This window comes from Hippocampus zosterae, chromosome 18 (assembly GCF_025434085.1).
Source record: "Hippocampus zosterae strain Florida chromosome 18, ASM2543408v3, whole genome shotgun sequence".
Lineage (NCBI taxonomy): Eukaryota > Metazoa > Chordata > Actinopteri > Syngnathiformes > Syngnathidae > Hippocampus > Hippocampus zosterae.
The window spans coordinates 9,305,425-9,316,103 of record NC_067468.1 but is presented as its reverse complement, the minus strand read 5'-3'; the positions used below and the strand labels follow the sequence as shown (position 1 = coordinate 9,316,103).

The window sequence follows — 10,679 nt, the reverse complement described above, 5'->3', positions numbered from 1 at the left end:
TTAAGTTTCATGTTTTCACTTTAATTTCAACTCTGGCTGCAACGAACGAATATTACCAGTAGAATATTGTTTTTCGAAACTCAAAAACACGGCAGAGGCTATAAAAGTGCATCTAGTTTGGCGGTAGCGAGCGTCAGAAAGCATTCGCGGAGCTTCACGTTTTCCCACTTTAATTGATGAGGAAAACTGCCGATATTCCACCAGCCGATCGAATGAAATGCTTGATATGGTGCCAGGCCACAGCGAACAGCTGTAAAGCTCATCTGTCACGCCAACTCTGCTTGCATCCATCACCTCCGCGCTCGTTCCCCAACACAGCTGTTTACTCACACTGATGCTTTCCAAGCACATTTTCCAGGTCCTCTTTTTTTTCACAGCAGCCGTGTGTTGATTTCGTCAAAATAAAACCAACAGTAGCGCACATACGGGGGGAGGGGATGGAAAAAGTCTCGAGACCACAATTTGGATTCATCAAACCATGTTCCTATAGCATTGCTAAGCAACATTATTATAGTTTATGAAAAATAACAAAAACTAAAATTGAAAAAGGATTTTTGTAAACAAAGTAGAAGAAATGGAAAATGCTTTTAAGAAATGGTAGCTAGCTTACAGAGTACATCTTATGTTTATAAAACTAACTCATTCAAGTGAAAATATCCTTCGTTTTCGTCTTTGTCAATGTCACACAGCTTTTGGGCTTCATTTTAAATGTTTTTTTTTTGTTCTCTACATTGATTCACAAGAAATAAGGTCAAACAGTTAGTTGAGAATTGGTGTTTACTTCACTTTATTACTCAATGTGTTACTTTTTTTATATCGCGCTGAAAAAATACAGTATTAAGTGAAAAAATTAAAACTAATACTAAAACTAATAAACTAAAAGCAAATATTTAAAAAAATACAATCCTGCTCTAAAAACTACTTGAAACATTTTTAAAACAAAAGTAAAAACAAAAGGAAAACTATAATGAAAAATCCAAAACTATTATAATCATGTTGCTCATTCCGTGAACTGACTAACAAAAAAAGCTAAATTAATACCACATTCTAACAATCACTGATAAAACACACTTGTATAGCTTTTTTTTCCGTCAAATTTGTGAGCGCCAGTACTTATTCTTGTTGCCCACATCAAAAAATATTCGAGAACTGGGGATGGGAAATAATAAATGTCAAATTTCAAAGAATAAAATTGAGATATTGCGTTAAATATGTCCTACCTTAATGAGAAAAAGTAAAGTTAGAAGACACTCCAAAATTAGACAAAATGTAAGATTTTGAAATTTCAGACGCTTTACACATGTACCTCCTGCTGTTTCAAAACATTCCAATTTAAAAATGTTTCACTTATCTCAGGGAGTATTTTCCACATCCTCAACTTTTCACAATAAAATGACCCAAATCAAGAGATATTTTCAAACATATTTACCTCCTTCCATATTTCTCCCGTTTCAAACCATTTCAACTTCAAATTGTTCGGCTCAGATTTTAATGAACTGGCAATTTTCAAATAAAATTCTGAAACTGAGATGTTTTATGTCATTCAAAACCTTTCCATGTTTTCAAAATAAAAATTCCAAATTCTGAAATATTGAAATTAGCCTTTCACATTTCTCACTCAAGTCAAAGCATTCAAATCTCGAAATATTCAACTCATCTTGGGAATTCCCCCCCGCACAAAAAAGGCAAATTTAACTAAATTTTATTTTGTCAAGTTGTTGTACGAAATAAAATCATCGGGATCCAGCTGTTTTTTTCAGCAAACTATACATCCACTTTTTAAAATGTATCTCGATCTATGTGAACATTTTGCTTTTTGCATCCACTTGAATTTAAATTCCACAGTAAATTCCACAAAACATTTTTTTCCCTGTGTACTAACCACATAACCCTCATTTCAGGAGAAAAATCACAAATCTCAATCTCTAGAAATCTTATATATTGATCTCCTTTGCACATTTTTCATGTATTCAAAACATCCTAACATCAAGTCTGACGCATTTTCACGAATGGCTTCATTCCAACGCTTTTCATTTCAGCGTTAGCTTGTCAGCAATGACATGAATCGTCTTTCTTTGTATTATTATCGTACAGGTATATCTAATATGGATTATTTCTGTGCGTGCGCAGCCGCTCATCTGAATGCTAATTGCCCTTTTAAAAATCCTCTTTGCAGGCCCACGCCGAGACCTTCAATTAACCTATGCTCAGGCTGGTCGTTTATATATTTATTTATTTTTAAGCGGGGGTTGTTAGGGGGAGTGTCTTGGTTCGGGAGTTAAACGCTCCTTTTGTCATCGAGACGGACTAAATGGAGAGTGAAGGCGTTTTTTTTTCTTTTCTTTCACAATGACGGAGGGATTACGTGAATGGACTCCCCGTCGGGACAATTATCACACTAGTTAGCATGTGAAAAGGCCGCACACATGTGGCCAAACGCACGCAGAGGATTACGCCCCCCAGACCATATCATCTCATCCTAATCCCTTGATAATCCTGTTAACAAAACTCGCCGAGTCCATTAAAAGCTCCGTTGATGCTTGAAACCAGTGGCCGCCACACAACCACCCACAGCAACATATCAATACTCATTACACAAACTCAAGTCCGCTAGCTCAATGCCAACATTGTGCCCCAGTTAGCACATGATGTGCCACGTTTCATGTTTTCACTTAAATAACGTGAAGTTTCACGTTCTAATAAAAAGTTGTCACACTATTACAGGATAAGATAAAGGACTTGCGTGGTGTTCCACGATGGCGTTTTAAGGCAGCCGGCATCCGTTGCGTTAGCTTACCGCTATCTGTTGCTTCCTTGGCGCTCTACATATTTGGTCGACACTTCTTTACTTTACAATTCTAGACACAGGTCGCATTCTATCTAAATGTATTTTTTAAATGTATTGCCTTAAAATGCGAAACTTATGGTGTTAAAATATAGAACTTGAAACTGAACAACAAACAAAAACAACGACCAAAGGTGTCAAACTCATTTTTGTCATGGGCCACATTGTCGTTATGTTTTCCCCTCGGAGGGCCGTTATAACTATGAATTTTCTAAAACCACACACCGTAAATGTAAATTTACAGTGAACAACAACTTGATGGATAACTTGTTTTGAAAATCAGACGTCAAGAATAATGGCTTGTTTCAATGTTGTTGTTGGGGATTAGACATGACAGTATGACATTTTGGTTCAGCCTTTAGCAAGCATCATGGAAGTTGACATGCTTGATTTGCTTTCGCGGACCACATAAAATGATGTGACGGGCCAGATCTGGCCCCCGGGCCTTGACTTTAACACCTGTGATTTAAACATTCATTCTCTTTGGAACCATGCCAGACTTTTTCCATTTTGGGTGGGAATGTAAAACTTGTTGGGGTTTTTTTTTTTCACCCATAATTTATACAGTAACTGCGCCATAAATCAAAATTAAGGACGATCACTGAAATATTCATCATACATGCACAGTCACATCTTTCATGTTTTGTGCACTTGATCACAATTTGCCTTTTATTTAAAGTCACTTCTTGGAGGGACCGGGGGTGATTTTATGTGAATGATTTATTTTTTTCCCGCCCAAGTAGTCATTTGGGGATTTTTGTTGTTGTCGTTCTTAAGCAAATCAGATGATGGTGTAGCTGTTTTCAAAAAATTATGTCCGTGTAGCATTTTTTCCCCAATTTTTTTTCTTTTCTCAAAGAAGTCATCAACACCCATGAATGAAGTTGTTTTTTTCTCCAACCCCCCCCAAAAAAAGAAAAAGTCTTACTCTTCCAAAAATGATGCTGCTTTCAAGGACCCACGTTGGTGTTTTCTTTGCTTCGCGACGGTGGTCATCATCTTGAGGCCAGGATGCAATCAACGTATGTCCTATTAGATGTGCTAATTGCTAATGCATACTAATTAGGCTGGCGGGATGATGTGATGGAAGGCGCATGTCCAAAAAGTGCTGGCTCGAAATTGACGCCCCACATTCGATCAGAGTGTAGATGCGAGATGCTTCCACTCCAGCCAAGCCTCATTTTTTTGGAACATATTGAAAATATACCAGAGACACAAAATATTTTATGTAGTTTTACACCTTTTACACATTCAAATCGAAAATTGACTCAAATCAAAACAACATCTATCTTAATCCCAACATATAATGTGATGCATCATAAGCAGGAAAATGAAAATTATCATTGATGTTATGCCGATTGTAAACCTTTAAGCGAGTGTTACTTAAAGCAACAGAAAGGCAGCCATACGCTGGATATCAAACGTCTACACACCCTCCTTCAAATGCCAGGTTTTTGTGGCATGAAAATTCCAAGCACCTCCAAACCCCTCGACTGACTCTGGGACCACCGTGTCACATTTATTTAGCACTCAAAGCTGTTTGATTGGCCGCTACCCTCCATCCGCCAGATAAATAGCTCAGCGCTAACTGTCAAGCTAAACTAGGAAGCGAATAAATTATTCTAAATTCACCCGGGGAGTTTACCCCCTGTAGTAAATAGTGCTTTTTGGTGTGTGTGTGTGCGTGTGCGTGTGTGTGTCTATGCACGTGCATTTGTGGGCTGTCTTATGTCAAGTGTTCTCTCTTAGTGTTCTCGAATGAAGGCTCTTCAGGGAGAGCTGTCCCCCCCCCCCCTTCCCCCACTTCTCAGGTGAATGTATGAATAATGCATTCCGCTTCTTCTTCATGACACACACCCCTACCCCCATCTTCCTCCTCACACATTGACAGCATGGCTGCTAATCAAAAACGACACTTCCCAGTGTCCAGGCGGACAACTCTCTCTCTCACACACACACACACACACACATTTATATGCACTCAGAGATGGATATATGTACATTAATCTACAGAAACATTTTATTTAGGCAAACAAAAAGGATTAAAAATAACAAAAACTTAGAGAAAAGGAGACTTAAAAAATGAAAAAAATTTTTTTAGAGACTCTGATATCTGAAAATGACAAAAACACACAAAAATTGAAAAGTGATCAGAATGGCATTTTAAAAAGGGACATGAAGACCAAAATAATGGGCAAAGTGAGTGAAAAATATCAGGACATCAAAAAGGGAAAAAAATGACATATTGACAAAACCTACAAACAAAGCCAATAATGCCTAAAAAGAAGGAAAGGACTGATTTTCTTAAAAATTAACAAAAGAAAAATGAAAAGCCCAAATTGTCCAAAAATGGACCATATATCTCCAAAATGGAGACAAAAGGATGGTTCAAAACAAGGAATAAAAAGGAAAAAAGTGTGACTTGTTTGGTGCAGAAATCAAACCTGTGATCATTAAAACAATTTAGCGCCTTGTGTACGCTTGTTGAAATTCTCTGTCGGAATGTATTTCAAGTGTGAAAGGAAAAAAAACGCAACTGCAGCCCGTTTTTCCTCTCCCTGTCCCTCTTTGATATCCGAAAACACAGATGGGGTGGGCGCCGAGGAAAGGTCATGTGTGGACACCAGTCCCCGCCCCCACCCTTGACTCCACCCCTTAATAACACCTACATTTTAAGTGTCTGTCCACTGACCCGTTAGTGCTTATGGATGTACCCCTCGGCCGGTGATTTGTTTAAACTGCGGAAATGGCGGTGGCGGTCTGTAAACAAGCCAAGTGCCGAATGAAGGCAACCGCCCAAGCGTGGCGGCGGCTCGGCTATTTATCATCGAGCTTTCATAAAACACCAGCCGATGCCAGCGCTGTGATGACTTCATTCCACGCGGCGGGGCTAAAGTTGGAAAAAGTGCAGCGGATTTCACCGCAATCGCGTCGAAGCGAAGCTAAAAATATATAAAAATCTATAATAATGCACCGAGCCTCTTCTCCCAAGCCACGGAAGACGGCCACGAAGCCCACGGCCAATAAGTGCTAACAACGCCGCCGTTTCACGCAGCATTACGCTAACAACCATCAGAGCGCTGCGCATTTGCATCCTCGCCGCCATCTTTACCTGCCGGTGGTAATTTATGGAGCGAAGGCGAGGAACAACACCAGGCTTACAATTAAGGGCGCGGAGGCAAGATTTATGGCACAAGGCTGAGAGACGTGCGGCCGTTTCAGAGTTAGCGGCTAATGCTAGTTTAAGGTTTCAAACCCAACTGTTTAAGCATTTTCTTGAGCCGTCACCTGACTGTGGTGGAAGGGTTTGCGTGTCCCAGCGACACCAGTAGTTAAGTTGTCTTGGGGTTTACAGTGCCAAACGTCCTTGGTGAGGGAGCATACAAAGCACGGCTTTAAAACCTCACATGATGCAAAACGGTTTTGGACAGAATTTCCTCTGCAGCCAAGTTCAGAGATGGCACTGTGGTGAGCGGCTGCCGACCGGGTCTGCACCCATGGGGTGAGTCAACATTGGTTCTCCTTCCCATGCATGGACTCACCACCAGTGGAAGGAGCCAAGAGTTATGTAGAGTGGGGATGGGCCACTGTTGATCTCGACTTGGGAAGTTGTGAATCGGTGGGGAGAATATTTCAAAGACCCCACTTCTGTCTGGAGTCTGAGGCAGTTATCTCGGGTTGAAGTCAGAGAGGTGCCAAAAAAGTTCCTCCTGGATTGTGAGAGAGTCTTGGTTCACAATTATCTCTCATTGTGTTCATTGGAATCTTAAGTATCAAAAGTACAAGTGGTATCGTATTCCGTATCGGTGACTCGGCCCGGTAGTCCAGTGGTTAGCACGTTGGCTTCACAGTGCAGAGGTACCGTGTTCGATTCCAGCTCCGGCCTCCCTGTGTGGAGTTTGCATGTTCTCACCGGGCCTGCGTGGGTTTTCTCCAGGTGCTCCGGTTTCCTCCCACATTCCAAAAACATGCGTGGCAGGCTGATTGAACACTCTAAATTGTCCCTAGGTGTGAGTGTGAGTGCGAATGGTTGTTCGTTTCTGTGTGCCCTGCGATTGGCTGGCAACCGATTCAGGGTGTCCCCCGCCTACTGCCCGAAGACAGCTGGGATAGGCTCCAGCACCCCCCGCGACTCTAGTGAGGATCAAGCGGCTCGGAAGATGAATGAATGACTAGGCAGAAGTGTATTCATGTACAGGTGTCGGTCGGGGGGGAAAAATAGTGGTATTGCAGATCCCCGAGATGAACAATGGGACTGTTTGTCTAACCAATCAGATTTTAAACTTGTCCTCACAGGGTCAGGGTGCCGGCCTTCGATGATGTCAGCATTTGTCCGTCTTCCGATTGGTTTGTCGGAGCAAACTTTGTTCCTGTTCATTTTGGCTAGCAAATCACGTCTCTGGTGAGTCTAATGTCTTTTGTTGCACGTTGTGATTTTTGGCTCCTCTTTTTAGATATATATTGATTATGAACTCCTCCAGATGTGTGTGTTGTATCCCCTTTTCATATAATTGATGGTTGGTGTAATTGCTTGGGCGTGACAGTGGTGCAAGTAAGAGGTGGGTTGCCAAGTGATTGTGGCGGGACAGAGAAGAGAGGGGAGGGGAGGAAAAAAAAAACACATTTTCCAAATCCAAACGCGGCGGCGGGGAAAAAAAACAACAAGCGTATTTTACGGGTGCAGTTAATGGGAATAAAGCAGGCGGGCAGATGAGTGCAGATGTGTTTGATCCAAATGGTCATTTTCCTATTTGCTGCCTCATTGAGCATGATGAACGACGGCCGTCAGCCGGGCGGCATGATGAATGGCGGCACCTCGGCGCCATTGCATGCCCTATTGATTCGCCTTCTTTATTACTCCCGAAACCCCACGGCCTGCATGGCTGCCTGCGAAAGAGGAGGGCGCACGGCGTTCCCCTCTCACGCCATGACTGACGCCAGTTTGGACCAGTGGACAACACTCACCTGGACAAATTAGGCCCTCGAAAGTGACATTTACAAAATCACCTAAGGACGTCGTTTGTTGCAAAAACAAAACATGACACGTAAAAATGAGAGAGATTCAAATGTGATCTGTGAATTTTTTTAAGGATATGATTTTTTTAAATTATTCAAATTCATTTAAATCTAACTACTTCACCACAAAAAGGCTAAATTTGTTCTATTTTCAGTTCAATTCACAATTTTTTTACATTTATGTATTGAATTTTGTAATCAAAAAAAACATTCATTTGGCCAAAATGTTGTTTTTTATGTAAAATTGTGTAACTGATATGAGAATAATTCAAATTGTAAAAGTCTATGATTACAATGTATTCAATTGTAATCAATTTAAATATTAAATAAAATAAACATTCAACAATTCTTTTTTTTTAAGTTTACTCATAATATAAAAGTTTCACATGTTTTTATATGTGCTTATTTATTTGTTTATATTTTACAATAAATCAAATATACCGGGCAAGCATGAATAAAGAATGCTGAACAATTGACAATTTAGTCAGATTGCACGAAACATCGGCACTGGAGCTGAATGTGGACTCTTTCTTACTTCCTCTTTGGCTCTTTTTGTGCTTTTCTCCCAAATGGAAGCTTTCCGTGTGCTGTCATGGTGACAAAGTGTATGTGTGTACCTGTGTGTATGTGTAGACTCCAAGTGGACCGCGGGGTGCCAAATAGGGATGTTAAGCGTCTCTGGAACATCACAACATTCATCTTGTCAAGGACACGTGGGCCCCCATGGACCACCAGGACCCACCAGCCCTGTCAAAACAAACGTTTATCCAGCCACAAGACAACACGGCAGAAAAGATGCAGGAAGTCAGCCATTTTGGTTTTTAGCAGCATCTTTGGGCAAATTCACTTTATAACCGCTGGAAAGTTCAAAATAAATGGCTCCGGACACCAGTGGGGCATGAAATTTTGTAGACGTGTTTATCATAACAGGACAACTGTTATACCCACTGAGACAAAATTGAGTGGACATGTCTATCATAACAAGTTTCAAAAAAGTTTCACACCCATGACTTAAAATGACCAGAAGTCATCCATTTTGGTTTGAAGCGGCCTTTTTGAGAAATTCACTCATGAGTGGAAAGTTAGAAAAAAAATGTACATGGAATTTGGTCTATCATGAGTTGATTCACAAAAACGTTTCAAGGTTGCATGCCTAAAAACAGGAAGTCTCCCAATGTAGCTTGAAGTGGCCATATTGGCTTTACTCATTAGCCACCCAGGATTTTGTTGGTGTTGTAAAAATGCAACCACGCAAGCCGGTTTAGCCACATAAAATTTGGTAGGCTTGTCTGTCATGACTAAATACACAAAACAAAGTTCCAAGTCTCCAATTCTCCTACAAAGAAGCCTTTTTGGGCTGATTTGGACCCTTTTCAGGGGTTCTTCAAAGACGATGACAGAAATGTCCAATGGCCTGCCATATCGAAATACTGGACAGATGGATGCGGTTAATCAAACATCACACATTTCCTCTCTTTGAAGAATTGGCTGAAGTTTCGCAAGATGTGTTTAGGGTTTGAGGTGCGTGAGCGTGTCGGGTGTTTACATCCCGATACGCTTGGCGACCATGTCGCCCCTCCCCCTACAATTACAAAGGTTGCGTGGGGACATAATGAAGCGGTGCGCCGCACGGGAGCTGAGAGGTAATTACCCAGCAGCCTCGGCGGCGGCTAGGATGTGAGGAGGGGGAAGATGAATAGCCCACGCGCAAAACCAGTGACCCCCTCCAAAGTTTCATTTACCCACCCGTCACTCGTGCGCCCTCTTCATCCCTTCCCTCGCACTGGCCGGAAGCTTGGAAGACGTAATCATGGATGGACACTTCTGCTGACTTGGTGTATGCGTGTGTGTGTACACTTGAGTACACATACATTTATCTGTTCATCTGCACGTATGCACACGCTCATTGAGACACACACACGGCTACCGTTACGCATAGTGGGATGCGGGAAGTGACCAAAAAAAGCGACCTTCAGGTAGAAGGGGAAATGTGAGACGAAGGAAAGGAACAGTGAGGGGAAGGGGGAAATGTAGAACAGGAAAGAGGGAAACTGATTCGCTTTATCACTATGCATTTATGGACGTGCCGCTTGTGTGTGTGTGTGTGGATGAGTTCTCATTCCCTACAAAACACTAATTGAGCAAGGGCCTCCATACACACATTTCTCACTAATTTCGCTTGATTTGCAAACCAGGCAGTGCCCCAAGGAAGCGCGTGCCTCGGAGCCCCGCGTCTCACCCCCTACTGCGCTCCCAGGAAACCCCCACTCCCATTCCATCCAGCCACTACCTAGCCTCGAAATTAGCCGGTTTGTTTGAAAATCCAAACGACTTGCCTCCATTTGTATTTGATTTTACATACACAGCGCACGCACGCCTGTACATATTTATTAGGAAGTGGCATTGCAATATATCAAAGTCGTCCAGTTGGCTCTAATCATGACAATTAGCAGTGAATTATCACTGGACTCTGACAGAAGTTCCTTGTAATTCTCTTTTTTTCCAACCTGCGCTAATCAGCGTCTCTCATTACAAACGCTGATTAAACCGCAAATTAGCCAGTAGTGGTACCCAACCACCCCCACCCTTACTTTCCCCCTCCCTGCGTCAATTAAGTGCAACAGGCCACGTGCATTTGGCAAATGCTTGATCGTCCCACCTATTAGTTAAAATCGGGGGGAAAACAATAATCAACGGACAGCGTGTGAAAGGGGGCAACGGGGAGGGGAGTGTTCCCACGTGACCTTCCATCGCATGCACCGCAAGTCGATTTACATTTCCGTCGTGCATTCAAGCTTGTGCGGGAAAGTTAGTGCAA

At 42.0% G+C, this 10,679-nt stretch overlaps 1 long non-coding RNA gene across 1 annotated transcript; it reads left to right on the top strand.

Annotated features, from left to right (window-relative positions):
- Positions 1-4,637: 4,637 nt before the first annotated feature.
- Positions 4,638-8,379, top strand: LOC127591159 (uncharacterized). The gene is made up of 2 exons (XR_007959831.1): positions 4,638-6,624; positions 6,988-8,379. It is a non-coding gene; the product is annotated as an uncharacterized LOC127591159 (long non-coding RNA).
- The last annotated feature ends 2,300 nt before the right edge of the window (positions 8,380-10,679 follow it).